Raw genomic sequence first — 10,166 nt, 5'->3', positions numbered from 1 at the left:
AGGGGAGAACTGAATATCTAGGGCAAGAGGTATCATCCCCCAAGCCCCAGGACTGGAGGTGATTACAAAAATTAAGCTATTACCACAAAAAAAAATGCTCAGGCAAAGAAGAATCCAACCATAGAAAGTTATTATGGAGATAGAGATGACTGGGATTAATCTTCAGAGGAGGATACAGAAGTAAAGAAACCTCCAAAGAGTAATGTAAAATGGTTACTTGCCCCCAAAAGAATTCACAGAAAACCTTAAAAAAAGATTTTAAAAGTCAAAGGACAAAGATAGCATATTTTTTAAAAAGAAGAATCCAAAAAAAACAACTGGAAAGTCAACCAGTAAGAAAAGGAGAACCAGAACCTTTTTTTTTTTTTGGCGGGGGAGACAGGGAAATTGGGGTTAAGTTACTTGCCCAAGGTCACATGGCTAATAAGTGTGTCAAGCATCTGAGGAGGGATTTGAACTGAGATCCTTCTGACTCCAGGGCCAGTGCTCTATTCACTGCTACCACTTAGCCTCTCCGAGAACCAGAATCTTAAGGAAGAAAATGACACCTTGAAAATTAGAATTGGGCAAAGTGAAGACAGCAAAATGATAAGAGATCAAGAAATAATTAAACAAAAATATGAATAAAGAAAAAAATAGAAGAGAAAGTGAAACATCTTAAAAGAAAGACAAGAGATTTGGAGAATAGATCAAGATGAGAAAATATAAAAAAATAATTGGACTAACTGAAAGTTATGATAAAAAAATCTTGATACAAAAATACAAGAAATGGTTAAAGAAAATTTTTCTGAAGCATTAGAACAAGAGGGGAAAGTAGAAACAGAAAAAAATTCATCAATCATCATTTAAAAGAGATCCTATGAGGAAAAGTCAGGAATATCATAGTCAAATTCTGAAAACCCACAGCTCCAGGATAAAAATATTAAAAGTATCAAAATTAAAACCATTTAAATATGATGGTGTCACAATTCGAATCACACAAGACCTAGCAGGAGAGATATTAAAGGGTCACAGGTCTTGGAACACAATATATCAAAGAACAAAAGAACTGGGGCTCTGGCCTAAAATATCATACTTTATAAAGTTAAGTATTTTCTAAAATTTTTAAAAAATGCTCATTTGATACACTCTCCAACTTTCAGACTTCATTTAAAAAAAAGCCTGAACTTAGTGCTCATTTGATACACTCTCCAACTTTCAGACTTCATTTAAAAAAAAGCCTGAACTTAATAGAAGATTCAACATACAAGAGTCAAGAAAAATATAAGGTACACACCAAAGACTGGTTGTAAGGGATTCATAAGGACAGACTGTTTACTTTTTACATATGCAAAATGTATGTCTAAGATTCTTATTAATTGGGTAGCTCATAAGAAATTTTGGGATAAACCTGAGCATGATATGAATTTAAAAATTAAAATCACTTAAGAACAGTTGAAAAGAGTAATTATATTATACAAATGAGGTACAAGAGGAAGAATTGATAGAGAGGAATTAAATGGGGAGGCAGGGCTGGTAGTTCTGGTAACCTACTTTCATCAAGAATGTGATTAAGAGGGGAAAATAGATATATATTTAGAAGAGTATAAGATTCTTCATAATTCAGAAGAAATTAAGCAGTAGGGACATAGGGAAGGAAGAGAGGACAAGGGGGATCTTTAGAGGAGAGAATGAGGGAATAGGTAAAAAGTGGGTATTAGAAGGGCCTTTAGATTTATGAGAACTGTAGAATAGGGGAGGGATCCTTAGAGGGGAGTAGGCAAATAATAGAGAGCAAGGTGGTGGGTTGAATTAAAGTAGAGGAGGAAGTATAAGAAACAAGAGATATGCACAAACATAAAAACAAATATCAAGAGTAGAATATGTTTGGGAAAGTATATGTCTATATATGTATGTAGATATGTATGTGTGTGCATATATTTATAACTATAGAGAAACATATCTAATCCTTATTGTAGCCTTCTGGGGTCGGGGGAGAAAGAAAAGAACAAAGTACACAGCATAGCACAAAAGAAAACTCACAAGGAAGCAAAGAAAAAATGGACAATTCTCAGAACAATATGCATTATTTATCAAACAGGCTTTCTTGAAATGAAAATTTATTGTTAAATATTTTGAATCCTCTCATGCTCTGCTATGCATACAGCATGCTCTTTTTCCTTGCTTGCTTTGTATTTAAGTTGTAATATTTAAGATTTTGTTATGTTTTTGTTTCTTGTCTTTATTATGTATTTGTATTCTGGCCTTTGAATCTAAAATATATATATATATTTAAAAACCTTTACTTAGACCTGTCTAATAAGTGGAATGGGCTGATCAAGAGGTGATGGAGTCATCCTCTTTTGTTTTTGATGATTCATGTAGACTTTTCTTGACCCAATTTGAGGTTTTCTTGGCAAAGATATTGGCATGGTTTGCCATTCTTTCTCCAATTAATTTTATCCTTGAGGAAACTGAGGCAAAAAGAGTTAAGTGACTTGCCCGTAAGTGTCCGAGGCTGGATATGAACTCGGGAAGATGAGTCTTCCTGACTCCAGGCCCAGAATTTTCTCCACTGAGTCACCTATCTGCCTTCTGAGATGTCTTCAGATAGAAACTAGACACAAAAGGCACTGCTACAATGGGTGCTCGTTTCACATATAGGTTGGACTAGAGAACTACTAAAGTTCCTTCCAACTCTGAAATTCTATAATTCTGTGATCCATCCATCGTTTTTTGCTTGTATATTTTCATAATAATATCTTTTAGCAATGCAAATAAGAATCCAAAGATCCTATTTCTTACATGTACCAGTGTTCTAATACCCACAATATGCCTGTTCTTTGCCTTGTCAGCGTGAGCATGATATTCATTTTAATTTTGACAGTTACTATAGTGTTTTTGACTCACTGTCATAAAATACCACCAATGGATTAGAACTATATATGATGGACCATTAGAAGTACCCTAAAATACAAGAGTTTTGGAATGATTAAGCAAATTGGGGCATATTAATGTAATAGAATTTTAAAATTAAATTAAATGGAAAAGTGTAAGAAATTTCAAGAAATCTGGAAGGAACTTTATGAAATAAAGTGAAAAAGGAGAATGAGAAGAACAGATTATACACTATGACCACATAAAAATGGGGATGAATGGACAAAAATATTCTGGTATAACTTCACAGGAAATGACTGAAAAGATATGTTATTTTACTGATGGAATTCCTTTGTTGAAATGCTAACCCAACACTTTTAATTAGATTGATGTATAAGTTTATAAAATAAATCCTGTGGTAAAAAATTGAAGAAATGGCTTCATTTTCTTTTTATTGATAAGGACTTAAAATTGGCTTCCTAGTTTCTTCAAAACTTAGATATCATTCATTTATATGGTTATTATATCCAGCTCTGCAAAAAGGCAGGCAGGCAAAAATATAACTGTTGCTTTCTATTATGCACCAAAAGAACCATGCATTTTGTCTATCCTGTCTATTGAATTTCATCCCCATGCATTTGAAAATGGATGAGGCATTATTTGATTTTTAAATGTGCCCATCACTGCTCCTGAAAAGAATAACTGTGTTACTAATGGAAACCAAACTAAATGTAGCTATTATTTTGTGATATGTCACTGTAGTAATGCTACCAGTTTGTATTACATGACACCTTTCACTAACCAATTGTAAAACACTTTGGAGAAACTAATCCAACATGCAGAACATCCATTTGAAGTGCATTTTAAACTAATCTATATTAGATTTATTTTTAGGAATAATTAGGAGAGATAAAGTTTGTATTGTTTTTATTCATACTCTCCAACCCTTTAGTTATCTACGTTCCTCTCCCATGGACCTTATCTCAATTCTCCATATCACTCTGTTCTGCACCATTTAACACCTTACTCTGTAGCATCTTTCTCACCTGTGTCAGTTTCAATACATATTTCATTCAAGAAATCCATTCATTTGCTCCTTGCTTGGCTCTGTAGAACATATCAAGTTCAGATAAAACCCAGTCTTGTCCCTCTTGGAGCCAACATTATAATAGGGGGATAATTCACAGACATAAATAATTATAAGATACAACAGTGCATGAGAAATGCATTACAGAAATACAAAATATAGTGACGTTACATCCAAGGTGAAAGTTTATTATTAAGCTTGGGAGTGAGGCCTAGGATGTCAGGAAAAGCTTCATGTAAAAAGAAGCATCTCAACTATTAAAGAGGAAAGGATAACATTCTAGACATGGGCAAGAACAGCAAAAAATGCATGAAGGTGGAGGATAGAGAGAAGACCAATTTGTCTATGCAGTGGTGGGTGTCAAACTCAGATAGAAATGGGGTTCAATAAGCCATATATGAGGAAACCAGTAGGCTGAATATTGATTTAGAAAATCACATATTAACATTATCTCTGTTCTGTTGTGTTTTTATTTATTAAAATATTTCCCAATTACATTTTAATCTGGTTTGACCTCACTCTAGAGTGTTGAGGGAGATGTAACTGGCTGGCCATTTGTTTGACCCCTCTGGTTTAAACAATAGCTATATGTCATGGGGCTGAAAAGGTTGCTTAGGATTAGACTAGGGGAGATTTGGACCCAAGGGATTGGTGATTTTACTCTTCAGGGGAAATGTACTATATTGAGATTTTAGAGCAGAGGAAAAATATGATCAAATCACTGAATGAGAAAAGTTATTCTTGAAGCACTGTGACTGATGATTTTAGAGGTAACACAATGAAATCTAGGAGGCTATTGAAAAGTCTAGGTCTGCAATAATAAGAATTTGTATACTACAGTAGGGGCAGTGAGACTAGGAAGGCAGAGACAGGTGTGAGAGACATTGCAGGAGGCAGATTTAATAGAATATGATAATTAATTGTGTAGAAGAAGTAATTCGGAAGAGTACAAGAAAATTCCAAAGTTATAGGTTGAGCAAATATATTGAAAGGCAGTGGCAGTGAAAGAAATAATTATATTAGGAGGCAGAGTTTAGGTAAGGCATTGTGTTAGGTACTGTTAGATATTTATTTATTTATTGGTAGTAGTTTCTGGGTTTATTTAACACAAATAAAAATGTACAAAGCTTTTTACTCATTTTCTCCACTTCTCAGTCTAGCGTTTGGATTGGTGATCTTGATGGCTAGCTGAGCTGCTCTCTCAGCAGTAACTTTCCCATTCTTAGAGGAAATATTCTGAGCAATCTCAGCACAATGAGATTTGTTGCACATCAAGAGCACTTGTAGCTGTTTGACATTGTGCACCAAAAACTTCCTGAATCCACTTGGCAGCATGTGTTTTGTCTTCTTATTGCTTCCATAATCAATATTGGGCATCAAGATCTGGCCCTTGTATCACCTTCACACACTGTTGTCAATGCCTCTTGGTTTACGCCAGTTTCTCTTCATCTTGACATATCTGTCGGACTGGTGGCGGATGAACTTCTTTGTCCTCTTCTTGATGATTTTAGGCTTCACAAGGGGTCTGAGGGAGGGCATGGCACTGGTGAAGAGACAGCGGCCCCTCCACTGGTACTGTTAGATATTGGGAATAAAAAGAATCAAGCAAATTCCTTGTTCCAGAGGAAATACAATCTTGGATTGTAAGTACAAGCATGGCTGTGCACTGAGATGGTTTTGTTAGAAAATATATCACAGGCAGCACCAGCCCTGGAGTCAGGAGGATCTGGGTTCAGATCCAGCCTCAGACACTTAACACAAAAAAATAGCCGTGTGACCTTGGGCAAGTCACTTAACCCCAATTGCCCTCCAAAAATCAAATATCTATCTATCTATCTATCTATCTATCTATCTATCTATCTATCTATCTATCTATCTATCTATCTATCTATCTATCTGTCTGTCTGTCTGTCTATCAATATAGATAGAGATATAGATATATAGATACATATATCACAGGCAATAGATATTCAGTAGCTACTCATTGACTGAAAACTGAATTCTTACAGGTAACCAGGCTTTTAAGGCCACTATAAGGAGGATTAGATTCAGATTCAGATCAGAATTAATAAGGACAAAGGATATGAGAGACCATAGGATATGACTGAGTAAGTACAAAAAGATTTGGCAGAAGCCTAAGAACCCCTACTATGGAATATTTCACATGCAAATGCTGCCATGGGGGAGGGAGGGAGTGGTAACTAGTTGGTGCAATGGATAGGGCATTGGACCTGGAGTTAGGAAGATTCCTCTTCCAGAGTTCAAATACAGTCTCCCACACTTATCAGCTATATGACTATGGGCAAATCACTTAACCCTATTTGCCTCAGTTTCCTCACTTACGAAATGAGCTCAAGAAGAAAATAGCAAACCAGTTCAATGTCTTTGCCAAGAAAATCCAAATGGAGTTACAAAGAGTCAGAAATTACTAGTCAACATATGTATATGTATATATATATATATATGTGTGTGTGTGTGTGTGTGTGTGTGTGTGTGTGTGTGTGTGAAATTCCAGAGAAGGTGAGAAGGGAAAAGAACATTATTATGGGTGGAAATGTTTAGTAATCCTGGATAAAATACATGTATGGACCAACAAAATATAGGATGATAGTCCAGGTCACCAACGGAGTGATCATCTGCCAGACTGCTTATGCCCATATAGAAAGGATATAATTGTCTGTGCAGTTTCTGCCAATGCATCACCAAAGTATGGTGTGAAGGTTGGCCTGACAAATTATACTGCTGCTTACTACATAGGCCTGCTGCTGCCCTCAGGCTTCTTAACAGATTTGGCATGAAGAAGATCTATGAAAGTGAGGTGGAAGTGACTGGAGATAAGTACAGACAATGTGGAAAGCATTGATGGTCAGCTTGTTGCTTTTACTAGCTACCTCGATACAGATCTTCCTAGAACTACCATTGAAAACAAAGTCTTTGGGGCCCTTAAGGGAGCTGTGGATGGCTGTCTGTCTATTCTTCACAGTACCAACTGCTCCCCTGGGTATGTTTTAGAAAGCAAGGAATTTAGTGATGAGGTACATCAAAACATATCATGGGTCAAAATGTTGCAGATTATATGCATTATCCCATGGAAGAAGATGAATATGCTTATAAAAAATAATTATCACAGTGCATAAAAAACAATATAACAACCAACATGAAGGACGAAATGCACAAAACAGTTCATACTGGTATACAGAAGAATCTAGTACATGAAAAGACACACAATGGGGAAGTTAAAAAGAAAAGATAGAACCACCCCCAAAATGTCCCTTGTCAGAAGAGAGTCTGGGTTGCTCAGAAGAAGGCAAGTTTTCTCAGAACCCAGGAGCAGACAGCTGATATTTAAAATGTCAAAATCTTTCTATAAAATCGTCAACATTTTCTATATTTTCAGATGAAGACAATAAACTTATTAAACACCAAAAAAAAGAAAGGATTCTCTTTAAGCTTTGGATTTCTTTCAGTTTAGATGCTTAATGGATAATAACTCTATAGCTGGAAGAATCCCAAGTCCATTTAGCACAATCCTATCATTTACAAGAGACAAAATTGAGGTGTAAAGATAGGATTTCACCACTATGATAAAAGGAAAACATGGCAGAGGTAAGGCTTGAACTAGGCTTTCTAACTCCAAAACCAATTCATTTAGAAAGTACCACTACAATATGATGACTTAGAGACTGAGGATTTTTCTCTGATTAGACTTTCAGGTAAAAGAGCTTAATTTCATTCCAAATTCATCATTTATTAGTGGTATTTCCTTAGGCAAATTATTTAATTTGTCCAATGCTCAGTTTACTCATCTTGCTTTCTCTAACTACTTTGTAAGGCTGTGGTAAAGATCAAACAAGATTATAAATACAATGTGTTGTAATCATTAAATAATAATTCATGTCAGATAGTAAATGTAAGATCATATTCCTTCTGTATTTTTCTTAACTTATTAGCTGTGTAACAGAATGTTTCCCCTCCTCATATATCCATCTCCAGACTTCCTTAGCTTCCTCAAAGTCTCAGTTAAAATTTCATTTTCAATAGGAATACTTTCCTGATGCCCCTTAACTCTAGTTCAGTCTCTTGGTTATTTCCAATTTATCCTGTAAATAGCTTGTATAAATCCTGTTTCCTCATCTATAAAATTGAACTAAAATATACCACCTCATGGGATAGGTATACAGAAAGTGCTTTGTAGTCTTCAAAAGTTTATGTGATATAGGGTGGGTAGGTGGCACAGTGAATAGAGCACCAGCCCTGGAGTCAGGAGTACCTGGGGTTCAAATCCAGCCTCAGACACTTAACACTTGCTAGCCATGTGACCTTAGCCAAGTCACTTAACCCCAAATGCCCTGCTCTCCCCCCTTCAAAAAGCTAAATAAAAATAAAATAATTTTTTTTTAAAAGTTTATGTGATATGTTTTATTATCTCACAGGTCAGATTGGCTAACATGACAAAACAGGAAAATGACAAATGCTGGAGAGGATGTGTAAAAATTGGAACATTAATGCATTGTTGGTGGAGGTGTGAACTGATTCAACCATTCTGGAGAGCAATCTGGAACTATTTCCAAAGGGTATAAATAATTGCATACCCTTTGACTCAATAATACCATTTCTAGGATTGTATCCCAAAGAGATCATAGAAATGGAAGGAAGACCCATATGTACAAAAAATATTTATTGCAGCTCTTCTTGTGGTGGAAAATAATTGGAAATTAAAGGGATGCCCATCATTTGGGGAAAGGCTAAACAAGTTATGGTATATGAATATAATGGAATACTATTATGCTATAAGAAATGAGGAACAAATGGACTTTGTATTTACCTAGAGAGATTTATACAAACTGATGTGAAGTGAGAAGAGCAGAACCAGGAGAAATTTGTACACAATTACAGAAACAATGTAGGTGTGGTGACCAGCTTTGATGGACTGGACTCTTCTCAGCAGTACAAGGTTATAAGACAACGCCAAAAGACTCATGATGGAAGGAGATGTCTACATTCAGAGAAAGAACTAGAAAGAACAGTTTGAATGCAGACTGATGCAAACTACCTGCTTTCCTTTTTTCTTGTTTGATTTTGTTTCATATTTCCCATTGTACATTCCTTTGGGTACAATCCTTCTTTATGACCTGACTAATGTCTAACGTGAAAGTATTTGTAGATCCTATACTTTAATGCATGCTGCCATGGGGTGGAGGTAGGGGGGAAGAGAAGGAGGGGAGAAAATTTGAAACTTGGGGGATTGTGGAACTGAATCGTATAAACTGAAAGTAAACAAACAAATCAATAAAGACAAAAAAGGTGCCCTAAGACAATGCAGGATAAATTAGCAAGCCAATGGAAATGACACACATATAATCCAACCAGTCCAAAAAAAAAAAAAAGAAACCTGTGTATTATGTTGGGTGTTTCAGACAAAATCTATAGGCATAGTTGGCACATCAAAAAATCAAGAAGCCATTGAAGGAGATCAAAGCCTTGGAATGCTAAGTACTTTGAGAAATACATGAAGGGAAAAATTGTTATGAAATATCACAGCAAGGAGCTCTTGATAAAGACCCTAGGCCTGGAGAATGAGACTAGAATGCTCCCTGTTTAGAAAGGAGTTTTAAAAGATCCTGAAAATGAAAGGATTTAAACATTATCAGAAATATTTGAATTCTGAGGAGAACATACCAAATTACATACTAACATTGATGATGATGAAGACTGGAGCTCATATCATGTCTTAGTAAGTATGTCAAAGGAAAACTTTATTGATCATAAGACATGAGATATATAATGAATAGGAAATCAATTAAAAAATAGACTTTCTGGTGCTGGCTCCCCTGGATGATCCCCATTGACTTAATGACGTTGTTTGAATTGAAGTAAAAATTAGAGTTCTTTCAAAAAACATTGACTTGGAAACCAGATAAAAATAGGCAAACGCAAAATTTTAAGTAATAATTTTGCTACAGAAACCAATCAATCGACAAATATTTATCAAGTACCTATTCTGTGCAAGGTAGTATAGGAGATAAATGTATGTTTTAATATCTTACATTGTACTAGGAGCTATATACTATGTATGCAGCTAGAATAGAAGTGTTGTTTTATTGCATTTTTGTTTTTGCCTTGTTTTATTTTTTTTTACAACCCATATTTTAACCTCATCCATTTATTTGGTATAGATAACACCAGTGAAGGAAATTCTCTACAACTGCTGACCTATTATGCT

The 10,166-nt window shown here is 35.3% G+C and overlaps 2 pseudogenes; one reads left to right on the top strand and one right to left on the bottom strand.

Annotated features, from left to right (window-relative positions):
* Positions 1-5,049: 5,049 nt before the first annotated feature.
* Positions 5,050-5,482, bottom strand: LOC138142414 (large ribosomal subunit protein eL32 pseudogene; annotated as a pseudogene).
* Positions 5,483-6,547: 1,065 nt separating this feature from the next.
* LOC138142448 (large ribosomal subunit protein uL18-like) lies at positions 6,548-7,292 on the top strand (annotated as a pseudogene).
* The last annotated feature ends 2,874 nt before the right edge of the window (positions 7,293-10,166 follow it).

The sequence above is a fragment of the Petaurus breviceps genome, unplaced genomic scaffold, assembly GCF_028583685.1.
Source record: "Petaurus breviceps papuanus isolate PSGF00001 unplaced genomic scaffold, PetGlider_PUasm1.0 90579, whole genome shotgun sequence".
NCBI classification, from domain to species: Eukaryota; Metazoa; Chordata; class Mammalia; order Diprotodontia; family Petauridae; genus Petaurus; species Petaurus breviceps.
Note: the sequence above shows the minus strand (reverse complement) of the source record. Positions and strands in the feature narration are given on the sequence as shown.